The 22,723-nt window shown below is 39.0% G+C and overlaps 1 protein-coding gene across 1 annotated transcript in view; it reads right to left on the bottom strand.

Annotated features, from left to right (window-relative positions):
* LOC306861051 (plexin-A1-like) overlaps positions 1–22,416 on the bottom strand; it is a 234,207-nt gene extending 211,791 nt beyond the window's left edge. Inside the window, exon 1 of the mRNA XM_079403120.1 lies at positions 22,204–22,416. The gene's annotated coding sequence lies outside the window, so the exon portion shown is untranslated. The remainder of the gene's footprint in view (positions 1–22,203) is intronic.
* Positions 22,417–22,723: the final 307 nt, after the last annotated feature.

Below are 22,723 nucleotides of genomic sequence, written 5' to 3'. Positions count from 1 at the left end.
GAGGCATCAATATCCAAAGTGACTCCCTGGGGATCAAACCCATGACCTTGGTGCTGCTAGCGCCATGCTCTACTGTTTCAGCTACAGCAATGCATAGGACTTTTTACTTGGCTATTGTTGGGAAAAAGACATTCTGATCAAGTCTGTGAGAAGACAAAGTTTAAAGTATCAATGCATTTTGCAAACACATGCAATATTGGAGGAAAAATGGCACAGACTGAATACACTGACATAATTGCAAAAAACTAAATAAAAATGGAGTAATTGGAGGCACTCAAACATAACGCCTACTAAACGAGTCCGATTTTCAGCTATTCTGAGCTTTATACTGTTTCACCATATTTGCTGTGTAATGTAGTGTGCTGACGGGGGTCCAAATTTCTCTCCTCTGTATTGATCATCACAGCTGAGCTCTTCTAAGCTCAACTGACTCAAGAGTCAGCACTCCGAGGTGCTTTTTGGCTCTGTGATACAGGGACACTGTCAAAGCAAATTCCCAGCAGTAAAAACAGGGAAAAATTGCCTATAAATAATCAAGTAACTAACTAAATAAAGCCAAAACACACTTAAAATTGAATTTAGCAGTGCTGTACCTGACCCATTACACACTATAAAAACAAAGCTGTCAGAGTTTTGACTTATCTGGGACAAAGATACGCTAATGAGGTAGCGGAAGCTGCTTAAATGCAGATCCAAGTGTCAAACAAACAAAGAGAAATTACAATAAACCAAAACTGCTGCAACAAAATTAATACACGTGCTGCAGTTTATAACACTGCACCGCAATGCTATTTGCGTTGGATACAGCAATTAGAACATCCCACCCACTTGCTCCAAACAGGCCTACATCAAGGATAAAGGTGAAATTGGATGAATCAATTAGAGGAGGTATGGGAGTTGCATGGCACCTTTAGGATAGCAAAGCCTGCCCAGCTAGGAAAATGGCTGGCGGGACCAAGGTATCCGTGATGATTTATTGCTTGTGGCACATAAATTACAGCACAAGCCATGAAAACGGCACCTCATACTTAAGCAAATTTATACAGAGCGCCTCTTTAACATGGAGGTCACATCACTGAGCATTGTGGGGTAGAAGGCAGGCAGGACTCAGTGATGGCCACAACTAAACCACCCAGAGAGGCTCTGCATAGCGGGATCTGCTTTCTATTACAAGCACGCAGACACACTCACATACATCAATACATAGAGGCCTTAATCCACAAACACACACACAGGCTAGGCTTTTTTTATTGTTTTGCTTTGTTCTGCTTCTTTCTTTATGTCTTTCTGTCTTGAAATCTTCATTCTTTCTGTCAGTCATTCTTTCATTTTGCCTGTCTGTCTATTTTACCAATCCTTTCTCTTGTTTTTCTTGATGCTTTATGTCCTTCCTTTCTTTCTTCCACTCCTGCCCTCCTACCTACAATTAAAAACCAACACCATTATCAGGTGTCTAAACATGAAAACAGATTGTGGACTGCATAATAAATGTAAATCTATAATAACTAATCCAATTTATGTAATCAAATTAAGACATCAGATCAGTGTAATAAAATTAGTGCACAAAACAAAAATGTGTGCAGGACAAATATTTAAAGATTATTACTGTTAAGCCAGGCATTCACCACCAAACCACTGGAAGACATTTACTGATAAGCAGAGAGAAAAATATTTATAGTTGTAGTTCACAAAATTCTACATATTTGCAATAATATTAGACACACTGTACAACACCAGCACTGGTATATTTTGATTTAAGTCGAGATATTAAAACCAGACAGCCTCGATTTAGCCCCCAATTTAAAAAAAAGCAATAATAGCCTCAATCCAGCGAGACCTCCAATGAAAGTTATATTTTAGCAGAGCTACACTGTGACTGTGATCACGGGGGGATGATAGAGGAAACAATGACTTGTTGACAGCAGGAATTGATTTGCAAAAAAGAGCCTTGGAACGACATCTCATCTCATTCAGCAAGTTTGCGTCAGTCTAGGTAGCCAATCTTCGATGCTAAATCACAGATTGTGAGTGTTATGAGGATGGCAATTTAGAGGGATGCAGCGGGCCGTGAGCGTGAGACTGGCCGAGGGAATGACTTCTTCATGCCAGAGAGAAGAAGAGAAATAAAGAGCTGACAGCAACAATGGTGGTTAAAATGCGCCAAGGACTGCAATTTCTGCAGTTCCTTAGTTTAGCTTAATGTACACATTTTAAAAAGCAAAAATAGCCAAATAGTAACTGTTCCAGTGAGAGTTGATGACAAGAAACTGCATCTGCAGCACATTTAACAAGTGAGGCAGAATATTCAGAAGGAAATAATGTAGGACAGAGGCAAGATTCACAAATTTTTCAAGAATTGCTCATAGGAACATTTATCTCACAAAATGTCTTAACATCTTTTTAAAAAAAAAAAATACTTAATCTTTTAAGGTTTCTACAAAATGTATCCATTAAGCACAGCCAGACTTTTTGTATTTCACAATGTATATCTTAATTGAAATGTTGTCATTTAAAATAAAGGACAAATAAGGGACAAATTATATAATAACAGGTGACAGTTTTTAGACAGCTTTCAAAATGGCCGCCAGACAGTGTGAACATATAGAGACCCATATCTCAGTGTGCAATGATCTGATTGACTTGAAATTATAGGAGGTATATAGTAACAAACATACCAATTGGTTAAGACATCAAGTAGGATATTAATTTTTTTATTTTTTTTATAATATGATCTCAAAAATGTAAGTGTGCTTAATGGGTTTGTGAGCTTAATAGGTACTTTTACCCTAATAAAATATTTACAAAAATGTGAGGGGTGTACTCACTTCTGTGAAATACTGTATATGAATGTTGCATCAAAATTGACTATTTAGGCCAGGGCTGTCCAAACTCGGTCCTGGAGGGCCGGTGTCCTGCAGAGTTTAGCTCCAACTTGCCTCAACACACCTGTATGGAAGTTTCTAGTATGCCTAGTAAGAGCTTGATTAGCTGCTTCAGGTGTGTTTAATTAGGGTTGGAGCTAAACTCTACAGGACACCGGCCCTCCAGGACCGAGTCAGAACAGAACAGAACAGGCCTCGCCATGGTCGACCAAAGAAGTTGAGTGCACGTGCTACAGAGGTTGAAGGGGTGGGGGATCAGCCTGTCAGTGCTCAGACCATACGCCGCACACTGCATCAAATTGGTCTGCATGGCTGTCATCCCAGAAGGAAGCCTCTTCTAAAGATGATGCACAAGAAAGCCCACAAACAGTTTGATGAAGACAAGCAGACTAAGGGCATGGATTACTGGAACCATGTGGTCTGATGCGACCAAGATAAACTTATTTGGTTCAGATGGTGTTAATTGTGTGTGGCGGAAACCAGGTGAGGAGTACAAAGACAAGTGTGTCTTGCCTACAGTCAAGCATGGTGGTGGGAGTGTCATGGTCTGGGGCTGCATGAGTGCTGCTGGCACTGGGGAGTTACAATTCATTGAAGGAGCCATGAATGCCAACATGTACTGTGACATACTGAAGCAGAGACTGGGACGCAGGGCAGTATTCCAACATGATAACAACCCCAAACACAACTCCAAGATGACCACTGCCTTGCTAAAGAAGCTGAGGGTAAAGGTGATGGACTGGCCAAGCATGTCTTCAGACTGTTTTTCACTTAGGGGTGTACTCACATTTGTGGCCAGCGGTTTAGACATTAATGGCTGTGTGTTGAGTTATTTTGAGGGGACAGCAAATTTACACTTATACAAGCTGTACACCCAATACTTTACATTGTAGCAAAGTGTCATTTCTTTTCTGAGAGGAGTACCTTTTTCTCTGCGCACTTCTGGACGACGGCTACTGCTTCTCACCACAAGTTGTAACTCTATTGTTGCAAAGCGCAGCATTCCAGCTTGCTGATGACGATCGTGCTGACTGACATTTGCAAAGCATAAGTGCATAAGACGTGCCTTTCCGTGAGCGCCCGGTCTCCCTTATAAAGTACATTATTGCGAAATATGCATTGGCGAGATTCACATCATAATCGTATCACTGACATGAACGTTTAGTTAATAGTTGGGGGAAAATCTGATGTGTAACATTATATTTGATCCATGCATTACAGTAGGTCTTAATATAGATCTGTCTCAATGTTACATTAAAAGAAAAGACGGAATCACTCGCTGCTCTTGATTACATACTGTTTATTTGCATCTTTGTTCTGGTTTTTAATAAAGATAAAATAAAAATATTTACAAAAATGTGAGGGGTGTACTCACTTCTGTGAGATACTGTACATTTAACTTGTATTCTAAGTTAATCAAACACAGACCAGTGTGGGATGGCTTATATGCAGCCTCTAGAACAAAAAACAAAACATTTGCTCCGCTTCTCACTGATTGCTAATTGCTAATCTAATACTGCCAGACGAATCCTGCCCCGTTTAAATGACCACCGCAAGTCACACTCCGCCTCCATTCAGGTCGTTTAACTCTACAGCACGCTCTCTCGTGCTGAGGGTTGGTATTGTTTGGGTTTGACTAATGGCCGTGCAGCGGGGAGGGCCTGGTGTCTGCAGGAGTAGAGGACACTGAGGAGGTGATTGTGCGCCAGGCCTGTTGCACTGTGGATGTGCCAAAATCAGAGAACACTGTCCTCCTTTTATAGCGTCACTCCTTAGCGTGTGACCCACTGACATTATGACAGCTGCCCCCTCCCTCACCCCCCAAACCACCAACAACTTCACTCAGCGGGTTCAACAGCACCCACATTTAAACAGGTGCATTTTTGGAAGAAAAAAACAGTGGTACTAGATTTGCATGGCACATTAAGCAGTTGTTCACAACTGGTTTTGGGTTTTTCTTCAGGACCCAAATTGCAACCAATGCTGTAACAAATTGTTAAAAAAAATGTATATCAAACACTGACATTAATATTACAATGAACTGCTTAAACATGACAGTCTAATTTAGAAAATGTCAATGGTTTTACAGTTTTGGTAGCCAATAATTTGTGGCCGGCTCAAACCATGTTTGTTCACATTCTCCAAGTGCATTCTGGGTTACATTTGTTTTGTTCATGGTTTCAGCATGGTCATCTCTCAAACACATATTAATTCTGCCATCTGTCTAATTTGACCATTTTCTACTAAGTGAAAATCAAATTTGTGTCAAAATACTGTAGATTTTGATTGGACACATGGCCTGTGAGGTCAACAGCAAAATAAGTGGAAATTGTTTTCACCTTTTTTATTGTCCACCATTTAAAAATCAAACTCAATATGCCACACTGTTATATGTCTGTAGCATAAATCTGTAGCATCAACATAAATGTGGGATGACTTCTGTGCCCAAGTTTAAAACATAGGTTTAAGAGCTTTGAAAAAGACTGAAGTATAAGAAATAATAATGGCCTTAGCCAGCAATACTAACTCTGTGGATACATAATGCACCATGATGTGGAACTAAACTTACATGATTCCTAAAATCCATTCCAAGATCTGATGCGTTGCTATGTGGACTGAATTCTACAACACTGCAAACTAATCTTAAATCAGAAAAGAAATCCAGGCTCATAAGGTCACAGTGGGCATAAATTGTGAGCTATGGGAAAAGACAAGACACTCCAAGGGAAAAGCCATCAAGTCTAATCATTGGCTCTTTTTACGTTGCAGTAAAGTACAATAAAATAAAAAAAATAAAATAAAATAAATTAAAACAAAAGACAAAACAAAACAAAACAAAACAAAATAGCCCATGACCTTGGCCTCGTTGGCACCATTCTCTACTGTTTGAGCTACAGGAAGGCATTTTCAATAGCTATTAGGGGTGTAACGGTACACGTATTCATACCGAACCGTTTCGTATGGGTCTTTTGGTTCAGTACGCAAGTGTACCGAACAATACAGTATTTTATTTCTTCAGGATAAATAAATGCTGTTTTGACAGTCTTTGATGTGGCACGACAGGTCGCTGTATAAACGCCTCTGAAGGACGCTTCTGGGACGATTCAGAAACGTGCTGTATAAACAGAAGCATTGACTAGAGACGCCACGATCAGCTCCGGTTCCCGTGTCTGAGCCATGAAGCGCCACAGACCTGTGCAAAGCGGAGCGCGAATGAACGCGATCATTCCTTCCTCTGTACTACTAGTTTTAACATGAATAAACATGACTCAAAGTCTCCTGCCTCATGTAATTGCTCAATCAGTGTTTCAATTGCAGAAAGACATCAACAAAACAGCGTTGAAATAAAATGACGTAGCATTTCTTTCACCTCAGCATCAGTTTTTTTTTCTCATTGTTGTATGTCTGTATGTGTACCGTTATTTGTGTACCGTTACAACCCTAATAGCTATATTAAAAAATGTAATTAAAACAATGACATTTGTTAATATATTGATATTAATTTAAACTTATGAAGGATTGCAAACAACAGCATAGTAGTTTCTGCTGTGGTAGTCTATTAAAAACCATGTATCATCATATACATCAATACAATTGCTGTACACCCAAAGCGCTTTCCAATCATATGGGGGTCTCTCCTCAACCACCACCAGTGTGCAGCATCCACTAGTATGATGCGACGGCAGCCACAGTGCAACGGCGCCAGTGCGCTCACCACACACCAGCTACAGGTGGAGAGGAGAGAGAGTCATAGAGCCAGTCAAGTGGATGGGGAATATTAGGAGGCCATCATAAGCCAACATGAGCATATTTTCACACAGAGGTTGCACATACATGCACAAACATGCAAAGTCATGAAATAATTGATGCAAGAACTGAGAGGAATATAAAATGTTCCCAACTCCAACACCCATAAACAACAAATGCAGACCAAACAGACATCCCGTTCCTTCTCTGGTTGTGTTAATAGATCCACGTCCATTACCACACCTCAGTGGCTGGGCTACAGCTCCCACAGAGCCAATAAAAACACGCAAACACTGCTGACTCAAAGTTCAGCCATCAATAAAAAGCTTTCTCCCTCCTGGGAAGCGTTCGGTTATTTCCTTCAGCCCGTCGCAGAAGTACGCCCGTCGCATCTTATCCTCTTTCATTAGCTTGCTCTCATCTGTTGTGCAATCGACTTTATTATGATAAACACGTCTGCAAATCAAAGTGGGTTTTTTTTGTAAATTCCACAATTACGATTTACGATGTCATTTCTAAGCCAGCTACAATTATCCGCAGCAAATGCCAAGCTAAGACTCGTGCCAGGATCAGAATGTGAAACGCTCCACCGATTCCGGCTGTGCAATGCTTTAAACTACAGGGGGAAAGGGGGCATAAAGACTTCAAATCCCATAACGGTAGCTCCCGAGCTCATGGTGTTTCATGTTCCGCAGATCTCGCTAGCGCACATTCCATCAGGATCGCATCATTGGGCAACGGCCGTTCTCTGGCCTGCTTCCCTCCACACTGCGAGCGTTTGTGTGCTGAGCTTTACACTTTAGCTAACTTCACTCATTGTTTTGCACCCACCTACTCATGCACGCATACAAACAAACATCTCTGGCAGTGCTTTCATTTTAAAAGACTTATCAAGAGATGAAGTCATGAAGTCAAGCATGAGACGTGAGCGTGTGCGCCTTCACCATGTCATCTGTGTGACCTTTCTAGTCGGATATGTGCGTTCCCAGCGAACACGTTTGTGCTAACACAATTACACTCGGCTAATGAACAGAGCGGTGAGATAAAGCCATCTGAATGCTTGCTTTATCCCAGCATCTCAATCTCCTTTAAAGGCTACATTTGCATCTTTAATAGAAATGAAATTCCTCATTAAACGTGCAATCTGCTGGTGAAATATGCTTGTGGAGAAAGAAAGAGACCGAAAGAGCAAAGAGTACATGTAAATCAAAGTATTTACACACTCTCGCCCATAGGCTTATAGCGGTGGTCTTATGCTAATAGATAAAAATGGCAATTTAACGATTCTGCTTTCAATTCAATTTAGCGATTCTGGGTTTGCATCTTTTTTTTTTTTGAAGAAAAAAATCTATTTACATAAATGGCTAGCTAATCCTATTTACATAATTAAATACACTAAACAAAACTAAACTAACATAAGATTATTTTTATTACCCCACCACTACTATAAATTCAGTGAAATGACCCATTAATTAAATGATTCTCTGCAAAAGAAGACTAAAAAGAGCAATGTTTACAAAACGAGCACTACTCCTGTCAAATGTTACTCAATGTCTGTCAATGCTGTGGACATTTTGCAAACAAAACATTTATATAAATCTTAAAAATGCATTAGTTTTATCAGATTAAATTTTCAGATTATCAGATGTATTTACTAAATTAAATTAACTTTAAAATACTTTAGCAAATTATCAGATTTAGTTATTAAAACATTTACAAAATAAATTCAAATATAAAATGTTATATTATAAAAGTACATGAAATAAAAATAATAATTTAAATATTTACTGCACAAAACAAACTTCTCTCATGAACTTAACTAAAATAAATAATTCTTCAAAAACTTGGCTGTCCACAGACAGCATCAGAAAATAGGCCTATAAGTTTGCAACAACACGTGTTCAAGAATCGCTGTGACTGAATCATTTGATTCAGATTCATATGGATAACTCATGAGTTCTGGAGTCTTTTTGACTGAATCATTAAAAATAACCAGCTCATAACATCTCAGTTCACAAGTCAACATCACAACCAGTCTCATGAGAAGATTTAACTATTTTACAAGGTGGCGAATTTGTATGATGTGATTTGTACAGAAACGTAGGGCGTACACAGATAATACGAAGCCATACATACAGTACATAGAAAAAAATTGGTGTAGAAACAAATTTTTACTCAGAAATTGCAAGTAAATTTCACAAATAATTACAAAAAATGTCAAGTATCACGTTGAATTAAAGAATGCATGCTTTCACACAAATTAGAAACCAATTTGCTAAAACTTAAAATAGTTACCATGAGAGTGTGTCGGATAAGTTGTCTATTTGTTGACTTTGTATTACTATCATCAAGCTCGCATTCAATTTAGAAAGCTCATAACTCATCTACAGCAATTTTGCTTGCTGTGAAGCTGTAGATTTAGCAGCAGGAAACATTGTCAGAATATTTAAGTACAATACAAAGACAATTTATGGAGCTGAATGTCACGAAAATCATCCGGTTGCAGAGTCAAAACCAAACGGGCTCAGTTTCCAAACCTTCTAGTGTTACAAAAGAGCACCGCAAAGATTAAGCAAGGTGAAAGATGTCCCTTAGAGCTTAATATGGATCTTCTACATGAGAGAGAGTCTGTGGTTTATAATGCTTATAAATTAGGCCTGAGGAACGAGAAACTTGATCCTAAGTCAGCAATTAGGGCACCTTGCCCCAGGAGTGTCTGAGCCCTACAAAGGAGTTGATCAGTCAGAGTGTGACAATTATGATGAATAGCCTCAGTACGCCAGCTGTCCGACTGCGCCTTTGGCCATTAATATTACTCGCGGCTCTACTGCAGCAAAAAGCCACTGAAGCTTTCGCTCACCACTTTCTAGCTCTTTCAATTCAGGAATGTGTTGCCATGACAGTGACCGATGGCTCGGCGGCAGACGGGGAGCCCGCTCATCCCAGCCAAGGGTTGAGGTTGGTGTGAGAACGTGTCAGGGCCCCACGGGCGAAGGATAAGAGACCGAGCCACTGGAAAACTGGAAGCGTCTGTAGATGTGGTACTGATTAGCGGTGGGTGCGGGGGAGAGCTGCAGGTATTTCAGCTATGCTCCGCGTTTACCACAGGGGAATCCGGCTAGCGAGACCTAAGAGCAAATTTGGGCTGCATGAGAGCGAGGAAATGTGGAGATGTCAAGTGTGTGATTTCTGAAAGCGCGAGACCTTCGCTTCTGGTTTAGCACGAGCTGTAATTGCAAACACGTTTAGCCCTTGTGGCGGTACGTAACGCGCTTAGACAACGAGGCCTGCCAACGGGGCGTCTGTTTGTGGAAAGTGCCCCGTTTTGAGCCTGACAGGCTGACTAGGCCCAAAGTAGGACTCCTTAAGGTATATCTATGATTTGATCAAGAAGTCGCAAGGAAAAACATCAATCACGTTGAGGTTTAGTTTTCATGACAGGGCTAAAACAGCACTGGTAAACCAGATTTTCGGTCAAACAAGAAAAAAAACAACTTGCTTCTGGAAACACTTATGTGGATTTTACAAATTAAACAAACAGAGCACACTTTATCTAAGCTTCACTAACATCACGTTTCACATCCTTCCCTTACGTCAACCATCAAATTCACTAACAACTGGTGCAAGCAAATAATTTTAGGATAAATCATTCTGTTGTATCATTCCTCATTTATAAGTCTAAAAAATAAGAGAGAAAAGCATCTGAAAAGCATAAAAGCAAAGTCATATGCTAGATGATTAAATGAAAAAGGAATAAAAGAATAGATGAAAAAAGAATAAATGAGTCACTAGACAGTACAATCATTTACGACCACGAACAAACAAAATATCAGCTACAGCACATCCGTGTACAAGAGCAAATGTTGACATTCATTATGAATGAGTCTCTGCTCTTATCAGTAAAATACTCCCCGTAATGAGTTCATAATATTCTTTTATAATAACGAGGGTTAAATGTAAGAAAAGGAAGGTTTAATTATTTATTTACAAAACGACAACATTAAATCAGGGTTTCCAACCTTTTTTTGTCAAACCATTGATATTTGCCTGAAGTAGCACAACAAAATGAAAAAAATAGTAATATCAATCAATTTAGCAAATATTTTACAGCCAAAACACTGATAAAAACTTTATAAAAATGATTACATTAATTCAGATCAACAGATTTACAACAGAATTTACAACAAAAAAATTAGTTAATTGTCAGATTTTATTTACAAAAATTATTTCAAATATTAAATGAAAAATTAAATATAAAAAACATTAAATATTTAATAGTAGCTGATATTAAAAACAGTACTACATTTCAGATAACAATTCAAATTAAATAAAAATGATATAGTTTCAGATTAAATTACTATTTTTACTTATAAAATATTAAAGTTAAATCATTTTAAAAGTATATTTAATAACTTGATTTTATTTACATTATTTTTTAAAAATTATCAAATTTAGTTAAAACATTTACAAACTAAATTCAAATATTAAAAGTAATATTACATATTTAAATAAAAATAAACATGAATTCAAATGTAATATTTTCTTAGTACATAATGTTGGTTACAATAAAAAAAAATGACTTTGTATTAGATAGCTAACTTTTAAATAATTCTGTATAATTATGTAAGTTTTTTATTTGTTTGTTTTTAATTTATAATTTAAAAAAGTAAATAATTTTTATTCAGTTTAATTCACCATTGGATTTTTATGATAATAATAAAAATAATAGTCTGACAAACCCCTTGCCGTTTCTTCACAAACTGTCAGTTGTTTTAAAAACCGGGGGGGAAAAGGATCCTCTTCACTAGATTTAGAGCCCACAGGGTGTTAACACTGTCATTTTGTTGGAGTGTTTATTAGCGAGGTCTAGTGTATTTTCCCCTGAGGAGAGTTTGGACACTACCCCAGTCTGGTGGCCTATATAGCAGCACAGAGGCCAGGCCATTGTTCCGTCCTGTGTGCATTTCCCCTGCCGCCAGTGCAACAGCCTCATCTGGACACGACTGGGAATCCAACAGTAAAGAGACAGACTGGCACTGGAGTCTATAAAACTCTAAGAACTGTCTAAGGATGACCAGTCAGCAAACACACGTGCACAAGCACACACACTCAAACACACAAACTTGTAGTCAATCACATGAGTAAACAGGAGTGTGCTATCATTGCGGTAACACACACACACTGCTATCAGTGGCGCTTAATTGCTGAGCAGCCCTTATGTTAAAACGCTTGCACACAAACCGACATCCGGTTTAATGCCAGCGGCACAGCCGAGGGTCGCCCGCCTCTACTGATGGTCATTAAGGCACTGCACCGCCATCACTCACAGGGTCACAGGAGCATGAGAATTGAGCTGGAAACAGTCATGTAGCAAGAGGCTAAAACAGACTACTCTTATCTAAGCCAAGAGTGTGAAAGCGACAGTATCGTCGGCCGCTGTAAATACCAAACTCAAGAGGATCACACTCTCAATTATACTACGACCCGGTGGCAGCCACAAACGCAGCCCTGACAAAGAAAACTGCAGGACTTGCACAGTCACGTGCACAAAAATACATCTGCCAAGGACGAAAAAAATAAAGCTAGCCATTAACCTACTGTCCCATCCTCTTGCCCTTCAATAAACACCACCGCATGGACACTTTCAGTCTGCTAAAATTCAGACCCAGACAATATTTTCACACAAAAAATAAGTTTTGGGATTGCAGCACATTTATAAAGCAAAAAAGTAGAGAAATATCTATATTGCATTGGGCAGCTCGCCAGCTCTTAGCACAACTCATTCTTCTCGCGATCATCTGGAGCCTTTATACCAAACAGCATCTGCTGCATCGCACAAAAGCTCTCATCCACTAAGAGGTTTCGAGTTTTAACAGCTGGGGATGTGAGGAGAGATGCGCGTATGTCTCTGTCCTTCTGAATATTAAATATAGAGGTGTATCACTTTAGGCCTATATAAGGACAAGGTCATTCTTTTGGAGTCAAAGACACAGGGCAAGGGTGTAGAAAACTTGAAACTTTGAAATAATTAGTAGGGCTTGTGTCACTATTAGAATTGCTCATATTCAGATTAGTTATTTCTTAAAGTTTAATGTGGCACAGTTTGTGCAACACATGTCATGAATGATTCCTCAAAGGCTAGACTGAAAAAAAGTGTGTAGAAAATTTTCACTCATAAATTTCACAAAGAATCATTAAGTAATTAGTATTTTCTTGTCAAATATATTCAAATAATGTTTTGTTTGGGAATCATTTTTCACCTGTCAGACCCCCCAAAAAATAAATAAATAAATAAATAAATTCAGTAGAATAGCCATACACTGAAAAAACTGTAGAAACAATTTTCACTCAGAAATTCCCAGTAAACTTCACAATTAATTACAAAGAAACAACAAGTAAAACATTTTATTAAACACGTTTGCAGCAGAAAAACCAAATTAGTATTTTCTTGTAAAGCGTTTTGCAATCTATTCGATCAGACAGGTGCTTCTGCTTAGTATTAATATTGTTTATGAAAAATAAAGTGAAAGTAAAGACATCTAATTTCTGATATGATTTAGGGTTAATACGCTACAAAAAGTGTCAAATTTAAGTTTTACAGCAGTAGCAAGTGTCAAAAAGCTATAATGGCTTCCATGGGAACTGGCCCAAAACTTGTTTTTGCACATTGTAAATTATGATTTAAGTTGTTAATAAAACAGATTACTGGAGTAGGCCAGTTTTATTATATATATATATATATATATATATATATATATATATATATATATATATATATATATATACACTGCCCTCCTTCACAAACCCCGCAGCACGACGAGGACACCAGAATCCCTGTTTATTTTGGACACTTTATCCCCTTTGGACACTTTATTTTATTATTTCTGTTTAATAAAAGCCTGTGTGTGTCGTTTGCTCTTCCCGCCACAATAAATAAATAAATAATAAATAAATAAAAAAAAAATATATATATATACACACACACACAGTATATATACACTATTTTAGTCTTCCTACTTCAAAATTTCACATTTAAATCAATGTGTTGCCTGCTGTTTCCTAGTAATTAATTGTCAAGTTTATTAGAAAAATGTTCACTCAGAAATGGCTATGAATTCTCAGTATTTAGCGACAATATCACTGAGACCGTAAGCAACTGACTATGAATGAACCACCAAGAACACCCTAGCAACCCCACAGTACAATGTTAACAACCACTCAGAACACCTTAGCAACTGCATAGCAAGGTCTTGGCAACATCCCAGAACACACTAGCATCCTGCTGGCAAGATTTGCACAGGCAAGCAGCACTAAAAATCTAGTTTTCCTTGAAAACAGCAAATGCAGTAAAACTGCTTTTGGGCTTATGTAGTAAGATGTAGTAAAAACTCTTGGGCTTTTTTGTCTCGGCAAGACAGAGGACATATGAAGAAAAAGATAGATTCAAACCATCATCATCTCTTGAATATCCTTCAACTTTACAAACAAACCATATGAGAATGTTTTTAGATTCCATTACTGTTTTTACCATCTTCTGATTAAAAACTTTTGACAGTCAACAGATAACATGACTCTTTTCGAGATCGTCTTAGACTGTTAGGCTCAACTCCCAAGTCAGATTATTATACAGATGGGTCTGAAAAATAGCCTGTCTAAAAATAAATAAAAATAAAATATCAAGCTTTGTAGAAATTTTATCAAAAGAAACTTTGGAGACAATTTTTAAAGATAATATATTATATAATATATATAGTATAATATTCATGTACAGTGGTGTGAAAAATTGTTGGCCCCCTTGATGATTTTTTTTATTTTTTTGCATGTTTGTCACACTTTAATGTTTCAGATCATCAAACTAATTTAAATATTAAATCAAAGATAACAAGTAAACACAATATGCAGTTTTTTATTATGAAGGGAAAACAAAATCCAAACCCACATGCAAAAAAAAAAAAAAAAAAACAGGAAGGGTGCCAACACTTTTTCACACCACTGTATTCGTGTTTGAAAAGACAATAGAACTCAACTGATAAAATGCCAGATTGTTTTATTTGATTAATGTGCTATTCAACTCTGGGGACATACTAATGAAAGTTTTAATTCCATATTTCCCATGAGACTGCATGATAAAATACATACAAAAAATAAAAATACTCATTTTTCTTCAACATGAAATTTCAGATTCTAAATTTTCAATATCTTATTCATGAAGAAAAAGCAAATAAAAAAAAGACACGTCAACTGCCCATATAAAAATGGAAATTATAACAAAAGAACCCACTTCCACTAAGCACCATATTGTGCATTCATTGTACGTCTTCAGTCTCACTAAAGACACTGTTGAGTGCTTTATGGTGCCTAATCAGTCTAGAGCCTTTCTCTGCATAAATAAGTATACTTTTATGAACCTGTTTTCCAGCTAAAATCTGAATTTATTGGCAATATGCTGTCAAAATTTGTATCCATTGAAAAGCTCCTTTGGGAGGCAACAAGAGGTGGTGAAGAAAACACCTCACAAAGAGTGATTTGCACACCGCTCTAAACACACGTTAAATTCAGGTTGTCAGGAGAGGTGTAAAGGCGCACAGCCCAACACCCCTGTGGCTGAACATCTCCTAGTCATTCCATCAGAGTGACACTTTCAAATACACACACACTCACACATGATGTCATCTCCCTCACTCATTCAAACAGATACACACCTTCCATAGGCACCATAGCACATAACCTCTCTCTAAATAGAGTCTCAAAGGAGATTAACACACAGACACTCACACTAACCCACTAAGGCATGATGACACGCGTACAGTCCGTCCCCCATGACACCTCCGGGCTCTGCAGTGAAGCATGTCAAGCGAATTCCATCTGGGGAGAGGAATTTGACCTCCGACCTCTGTTTATGACCCATCAAAGGGAAGCCTGCTCATTGGTCTGGCAGAGTAATCATTTCCAGAACGGGCCACTCAAAGAGAGTGTGTTCGGGGGGGTGAAAGAGAGGAGATTTTCCAGGGAGACAGAATGCCTGCAGCCGGCTATGTTAAAGGAATCAGGCTGATGAGGTTCAACAGAGCTCTACAGAGAGGCCCATGTTCAAAACGCAACTTAAACAACCTCTCAGAAAGGAAAGAAAGAAAGAAAGAAAGAAAGAAAGAAAGAAAGAAAGAAAGAAAGAAAGAAAGAAAGAAAGAAAGAAAGAAAGAAAGAAAGAAAGAAAGAAAGAGGATTTAATTTAGAAAACAAAAGTGAAATTTTGCACAGGAGTTATACATGACAATATTCGTACAACATAGCAAAATCATTAGAATTTCTTTGTGCAATATTTAAATACTAGGTTTATGCAAATGAGCAGGTACATAATCTATCAATGGGAGTAAAATAAACTCAAATGTAAGAAAGTGTACTAGCAAGAAACTTCTCAGCATTAGCTAATCAATACAAACACACCTTGAGAGAGTAGCAAAAATGAATATAAAGTAAAGTAAAGTCGTGACGTATTGTCAAGTATGGTGACCCATACTCGAAATTGGTGCTCTGCGTTTAACCCATCCAAGTGCACACACACAGCAGTGAGTAGTGAACAAATGCGCGCACACACACACACACACACACACACACACACCGTGCACACACACCCGGAGCAGTGGGCAGCCAGTGCTGCAGCGCCCAGGGAGCAGTTGGGGGTTTGGTGCCTTGCTCAAGGGCACCTCAGTCGTGGTATTGAGGGTGGAGAGAGCGCTGGACATTCACTCCCCCCACCTACAATCCCTGCCGGCCGGGGACTCGAACCCGCAACCTTCGGATTACAAGTCCGACTCTCTATCCATTAGGCCACGACTTCCCCCTATACTATATGTGATGTGTGATTATTCCTAACTTATACAACTGAATATGGGAAAACATTACATTTCATTTCCGTTCAAACTCATCTAATTTTCCCCTGCATTTGTATGGACTTTTTAAAGTTCACTCATTTGATACCGTTGTTGGCATAATCACCTTCTTAAAAAGCAGCAGCCCATTCCTTCACTTGCTCGCTCTCAGACTGCTGGAAAAACATGATTAGCTGCTAGAAACATGATTAATGATTTCTGTTTCCAGAGCTGCTGCTCTGTCAGGAAGCATCATTACTGAATGAGAGGTTTGCTGGGCTCTCAAGAAGCCTGCAGTGACAAGGAGGTCCAACGTCAAAGACCCCCTGTGAGGTTAGAGGTCAAGGGGCAGCGTGGATTAGGGCGACATGTCACCTCGCTTTGGGATTTCAATTAACCCTTTCACAGTCCTCTGTTACTCGGGCAACGGATAAGCATGGCGCGACAGATCCAATGCGCTGGTTTCTCTCACCCGGATTAGACCTAATCCTAAAAGAAAACCAACTCACAAAGCGAGCTCCAAATCAAACCTGCTTTTAGCCCAAAACCAGCCAAGCAAAGATTACCAGCAGCCAAAATTACAAAGCAAAGGTCCCAATCTATAAAGCCAGAATGAACCACAAGTGAAAACAGCTGAGATTATGAGGTCAACTATCTAAATCCATTCTGGCTGTATTAAAGGTTGAACATTACAGAGAGAGATCAATACATGCCGTCTTTTAATGAGATATTAATTAAGAGGCGACTGAACATTAGGACCTTGACTTAACAAGCTCAACGCTCTTATTAAAACCAATTCAATATCATGAAATATTACATCTATCAATCTATCAAGAGAAAGCTTTATCGATTTGCTGAAACAACTTCACAGAGCGCTATATTATAAACTACACTATATATTATGCACACTATACAGTTGCTTACGCATTGAAAACACACCTATATGGCTACCACTGTCCACTTGAAAGGTCTTTTGGAGCATCTGTGTTCCTCCGAGAGGGATGTTCCCTTGGGTCCCATCACTTTTAGTCTTACTTACATGGCCAGTCTAGAGATCTTGCATTATTTAACTGGCTTTCAGTACACAAACCACAACTGCCTGAGGAAGTGCTTCAGCGGCAGTATCCAAGGAGAGACGACGGCCAAATGAAATGAACCAGACAGTAAATAGTCTATTATTGAGTTCACACTGCTTATACCATAAGGAGGAATCACAAAAAGCAAAGCTGAACGGACCATGAAGAAAGGAAAGGTAAGAAACATAGCTTTTTCGCACATACAGCCCAAATTAACTTATGCAAATGCGTGGCTATTCTTATTACTAATTTCGCTTTGCCTAAAGCTAAGCTTCCAGAGTCGCTTTCATCAAAAAGGGGTAAATAAACACATGATTCAAACCAGACCTGAAGGGATGCGTTGTGAGAGTGAATACAGCAAAAAGAAATTTGGCTTCGAGATGCTGCCAGTCTGTGACTTCCATTACAAGAAGCCTAAAGCCCTTCTCAATACAAAACAGGCGAGCGAAAAGGAAAAACACCACGGCACCAGTTAATAATACCCTTAACAGCTGGTTTGGCATCAGTGAAACCTACCCTATGCTTAACATAATACATTGTGAGTGCCATGACAATGCTATCCAGGATCAGTTGTAGGGGCCATAGAAAACTCCTCAGAGGGTGGTGGTAAAGCTGTAGTCTGCAAGCAGATGGCAGATAGCATTGATCGGATCCAAGCCCCGATAAGGCTGAGGGATAGATGCGCCGTCCTGGAAACTAGAAAGGAGAGGTGAGTGGAAAGGTCTCCCCCACCCTGTCCCAAAAGAGAAATCCACACCACTGACTGGTATTGACGTACATTAACGGTCCCAGACGTTGTAATTTAATTCTAACAGCGTGTATCACTAATAATGCTAACTGATGTAATGTTCAATATGCATAAAGGGGTCAGGGGCTGACCCGAGAGGGGCGAAGGCTGCAAAAGCTCATTCGAGGGCCCTTGACACTTTCATTCACGATGGTATGTGGCCTGACAATGAGGTCGAAGGTCACACTTGGTATTTCAAACACTAGTCGAATAGGGCATACTCCGGGAACTGGGTCAAGACACAGCAGGTTGGTTCTTTGGCGAGAAGGGAAAATAGTGTCTGTGATGGAGAGAGCACATCACTTACCTATTCCTAGAATGCGGTGCTATGTAATACTGTTCAGCAGTTAAATTATATGCTGCTGACTCATGTTTTCTGAAATGAGATACTCTTGGTCATGGTCAAGCTTCATTGGTTAAGCTTCTAATCTCACTACCGGCCCCATATTCTGACAGCAAAACAAGAAATACAGTAGCTCTACACAAAGGTAGAGGTGGAAATGTTTTTTTCCCTCCTAAATCAGCCGTTAGTTCTTTTTAGTTCGTTTTATTTTGATGGGCGTGGAAAAGAAAGAGGGCTGGAAAAATACTACAAGAATGAGAGCTCATCATTGGTGTCCTGACATCATGAGTGGCACTGATCCTACACTGAGGTTCCCAGCTGAGACCTCCAGTCTGTTGAGGAAGCGGGAAAAGCTGTATCTCCTCTGGAAGACGGCCAAACAAAACATGGCCTGACCCTTCAATCTCCAAACCCTGCTCAAGCCAAAGCACTGTTTATACGCACTCAATAACTCAGTAAAAGGAGATGGTAATGAATTCGACGTAACAGTGGTCTTTGCACGTCGTACCAAGGCACTAAAAATATACAACAGAGCAGGCTGCTAATAAGACTGATCAAATATAAAATGGAAGCCTAATCTCCATTCCTGTCATATTCCTATGGCATGAAGTATCTAAATATCACACGCTTTCTCAGAGGGATAACCATCTGCCAGCCTTCGGTGCACACTTATATAAACGTACATACTAGAAGAAAAGTGAATAGAGAAACAATTTTATTATCTCTTCCTCTGATCTGATACAGTCAGCTTCAAAACACTTCAGGCCTGACTGCCTTTATTGTGTTAGTTTGACGTCTTCGCAGATTTGAGGTGCAGAAAGAGCTGATAATGGATTGGAAGGGTAAATTAAATAACTTGTGTTTTATGATAAACTCAATCAAAAAGCTATCATTGTCTGTCCTAGGAGTGATATTGAAGGAAACTAGAAAGACAAGTAATGAGAATCTACAAGCCTGCTATTCAAGAAAAGGAAAAATGAAACTGCAAACTGGCAGCTAAAGCTGATAAATTTGGAGGAGAGATTATTTCGGGCAAGATTATTAATCAATAATCTTTTAATGTATGAAAGGCCGGGGCTAGTTGGGCAATATTACCGTTTCTGAGTCAATTCCCAGCAGGCACACAACAGGCACACAACGTCATAAGAATTGATATTTGGTTATATTCAATGTAAATTCAACATCTAATGTCAATGTTAAATTCATGTCCAATACCGACGTCAGCTGATGTTGAGATTTTGTTGTTTTTAGGTTGTGTAACCAACATCCAACGTTAAGTCAACATCAACCCGATTTTCATTTTCAACCAAAATGCAACCTTACATAGATGTCTGGTGCCTGCTGGGAGAAGTCAAGAAGTTTGTATTTTCCTTTAAAACATCTACTTCAAACCCCCCAAAAAATATAACTATAAATTAATAAATAAATATTAATAAACTAGTAATATGATTTTTTTTAACACACTATTGGGGCAAGTTGTCACAAAAGGTATTTATACATCTTTAAGGCGATGTCCAATTCAGAAATTCACTAATATTCACTAGAACTAAAGGCGTGACAACTAGCCCCGGTCTCCCCCACTATAAATGTAACTGACTATAAATGCTCGCGACTCTATTAATTGTGACGTACTGCAACGTGTGGGAAAAGGCGCCAAGAGTGTCTCAGCCCGCAGCGCTTCATGTAGAGTGGGCAAGGAGCTTTAATACAGCCCACTCCACACCGGCAGAGAGACTCGAGAGGAGGCTGGCACTGACAAGCTCGAAGGTGAGGATGTCAGGGATATTTAAAACATCCGTCAATCACGGCAAAGGCCGAGTGCGCGGAACATAACGACTCAAAGCGAGATTAATTCTGACATGGCGCACTTCGTTTCCCACAGAGTCACACAGAGGCGAACCGCTTTGACATAAAGGTGGACGTTTACACCTGTAACGTTGAGATTGATGCTATAACATCGCTTCATAAGACAAACTCCATCAAACTGCCAGGGACTCTTATTGACAGTGTCACATTCAAACTCTAGCTGTAGTTTATTCACTGAATTACTTTGGAAAAACAAGCGTTTATCTAAATTTATTGAATTAATTTATATCAATTTAAAAATACACCGGTGGATCCAGATAACAGACTTCTTCAAGAATGCAACTGAAATGGCATCACTACGACCCATTCGATATGATCAAAAAGCACACGTTTCATAGGCATCAAACTCTCAGTAAACATATAGAAGTGTTTAATATAACACGTAACTTTTGGAGAGATGTTGCGCACTCGCAGTAGTCTGCTTATTTCACCACAGTAAACCTTTAAGTCCAGTTACGAGTGATCTAATGCTGACTGATGGATGAAGTTTAAACGACCGATTTTCGATAAATGTTTTGCGATTATTCACGGATCTCTCATGCAACACTTTTACGTTCTTAATACACGTATTCTTTCCAACGTGAAGCTCTTTTCAATCATATGAGAAACTAAAGCTAGTCTCGAACCCTCTGTGGAAGTGCGCCGAACTGGGATGCTCAAAAACGTAATATTTCAGTTCACTTACTAGCAAACACAGACGAGTCTACTCTTTTCTTAAAATCATTATTAAAAGCAAAACATCACGTTAAAATGTGTATTAAAAGGACTTCACTAACATCTTCTAGTGAATGATGCAAAACATCTCGTTCATACACAACATAAAGATACAAACACGGTACCTTCGACTGCCAAACAGTTGCCCGAAGAAAATATATTAGTGTCTGCTCAAGAAAATAGGTAATTTAATCGTAATAAAGATTCTGAGATTTGAACTAATCTAATGGAGCTTTACATTGAAGACTATGCAGATTGTAATTAGAAATTCGTCTAATCTTAGATTTTTGTCTCTCCTGCAGCCCAACAGTTCTAACCTACATCCAATTTTGCCGAATTCCCATCTGAATTAGTCTTGGCGAGAATTTACAGACAGCCAACCCACATACTGTCATATTGATACTGACAATCCAAATAACTGAACAACTGAGAGGTGTTGGACAAAGCCTGATTCATATAGCCTAATTAAACACATCAACCCCTCCTCCCCATGCAGTTAAGCGTATCCCTAAAAGTGTGATATGCAGTGGTAAACTGAGCTATCCAACAAACGCATCGTTTACATTCTGCATATTCCCAGAGAACGCCCCTGTACCCACATAACCTGCTTGTTACTTATTTCAGTAAAGCATTTAAACCACAGGGGATCTAACCAAGTTAGTCATCTACTATTGCTGCTCAATGCATATATCTTCTTGTTTAATGCGTCAGTTAATAGACACTGAGGTGTCAAACCGCATATAAAATGTTCACATCGCACTCCTCGGCTGTTCCGACGCAGTCAAGTATCAATACATTCACTGTGAACGCCGAAGAAAACAGCGCTCTACATGCATCCGAGCTCAAAAAACTGCATTTTCCCCCCAAACAAACTGCATTGAAAAGTAACGCCTGTGCGTAAAGAACAGAGGGTACTTACTTGTGCTCTTTATGCCTTGGTTTATTATCCTCGCCATGCGTAAAATCTCAAACTTGAGCACATTTTCTCGGCAGCAGTGTGTAAAGCTCCGCTTGCACTTTCCGAGTGTGAAGAGTCTCAGCACGGCATGAATGAGGAGGAATGCGGTCCGCGCGCCCTGATCGAGACGCAGCCTCGTTTTGAGTCTCAGGGAACGCGCTGCCTGATACATATATCTCGCGTCGCGGCCAGGCGGCGACATTGAGCGCGTTGGAGCCTGTATGGTGAAATATACAGTTAGTCTGTAGTCTCCGTTGCACCACCTGTCGATGTATCGAAGCACATTTATTACAATCACAGACGACTGTTTGTTTGTCTTTTGTGTATGTCAGCCAAGCATAAAGTAAAAGCTATGTATAAAATAGCTTTAGACGAGTACTGTAATACCGCCATTAATCTAAGCAATTAGAAATTAGCCAAAAGAGTGAAATATGTGTGTTTTTAATAAAAAGGGTTAGACCTACAATAATTATTTTATTTT

Source organism: Barbus barbus, assembly GCF_936440315.1.
Source record: "Barbus barbus genome assembly, chromosome: 41".
Lineage (NCBI taxonomy): Eukaryota > Metazoa > Chordata > Actinopteri > Cypriniformes > Cyprinidae > Barbus > Barbus barbus.
The sequence above is the reverse complement of the archived record's forward strand: the minus strand, read 5'-3'. Positions and strand labels throughout refer to the sequence as shown.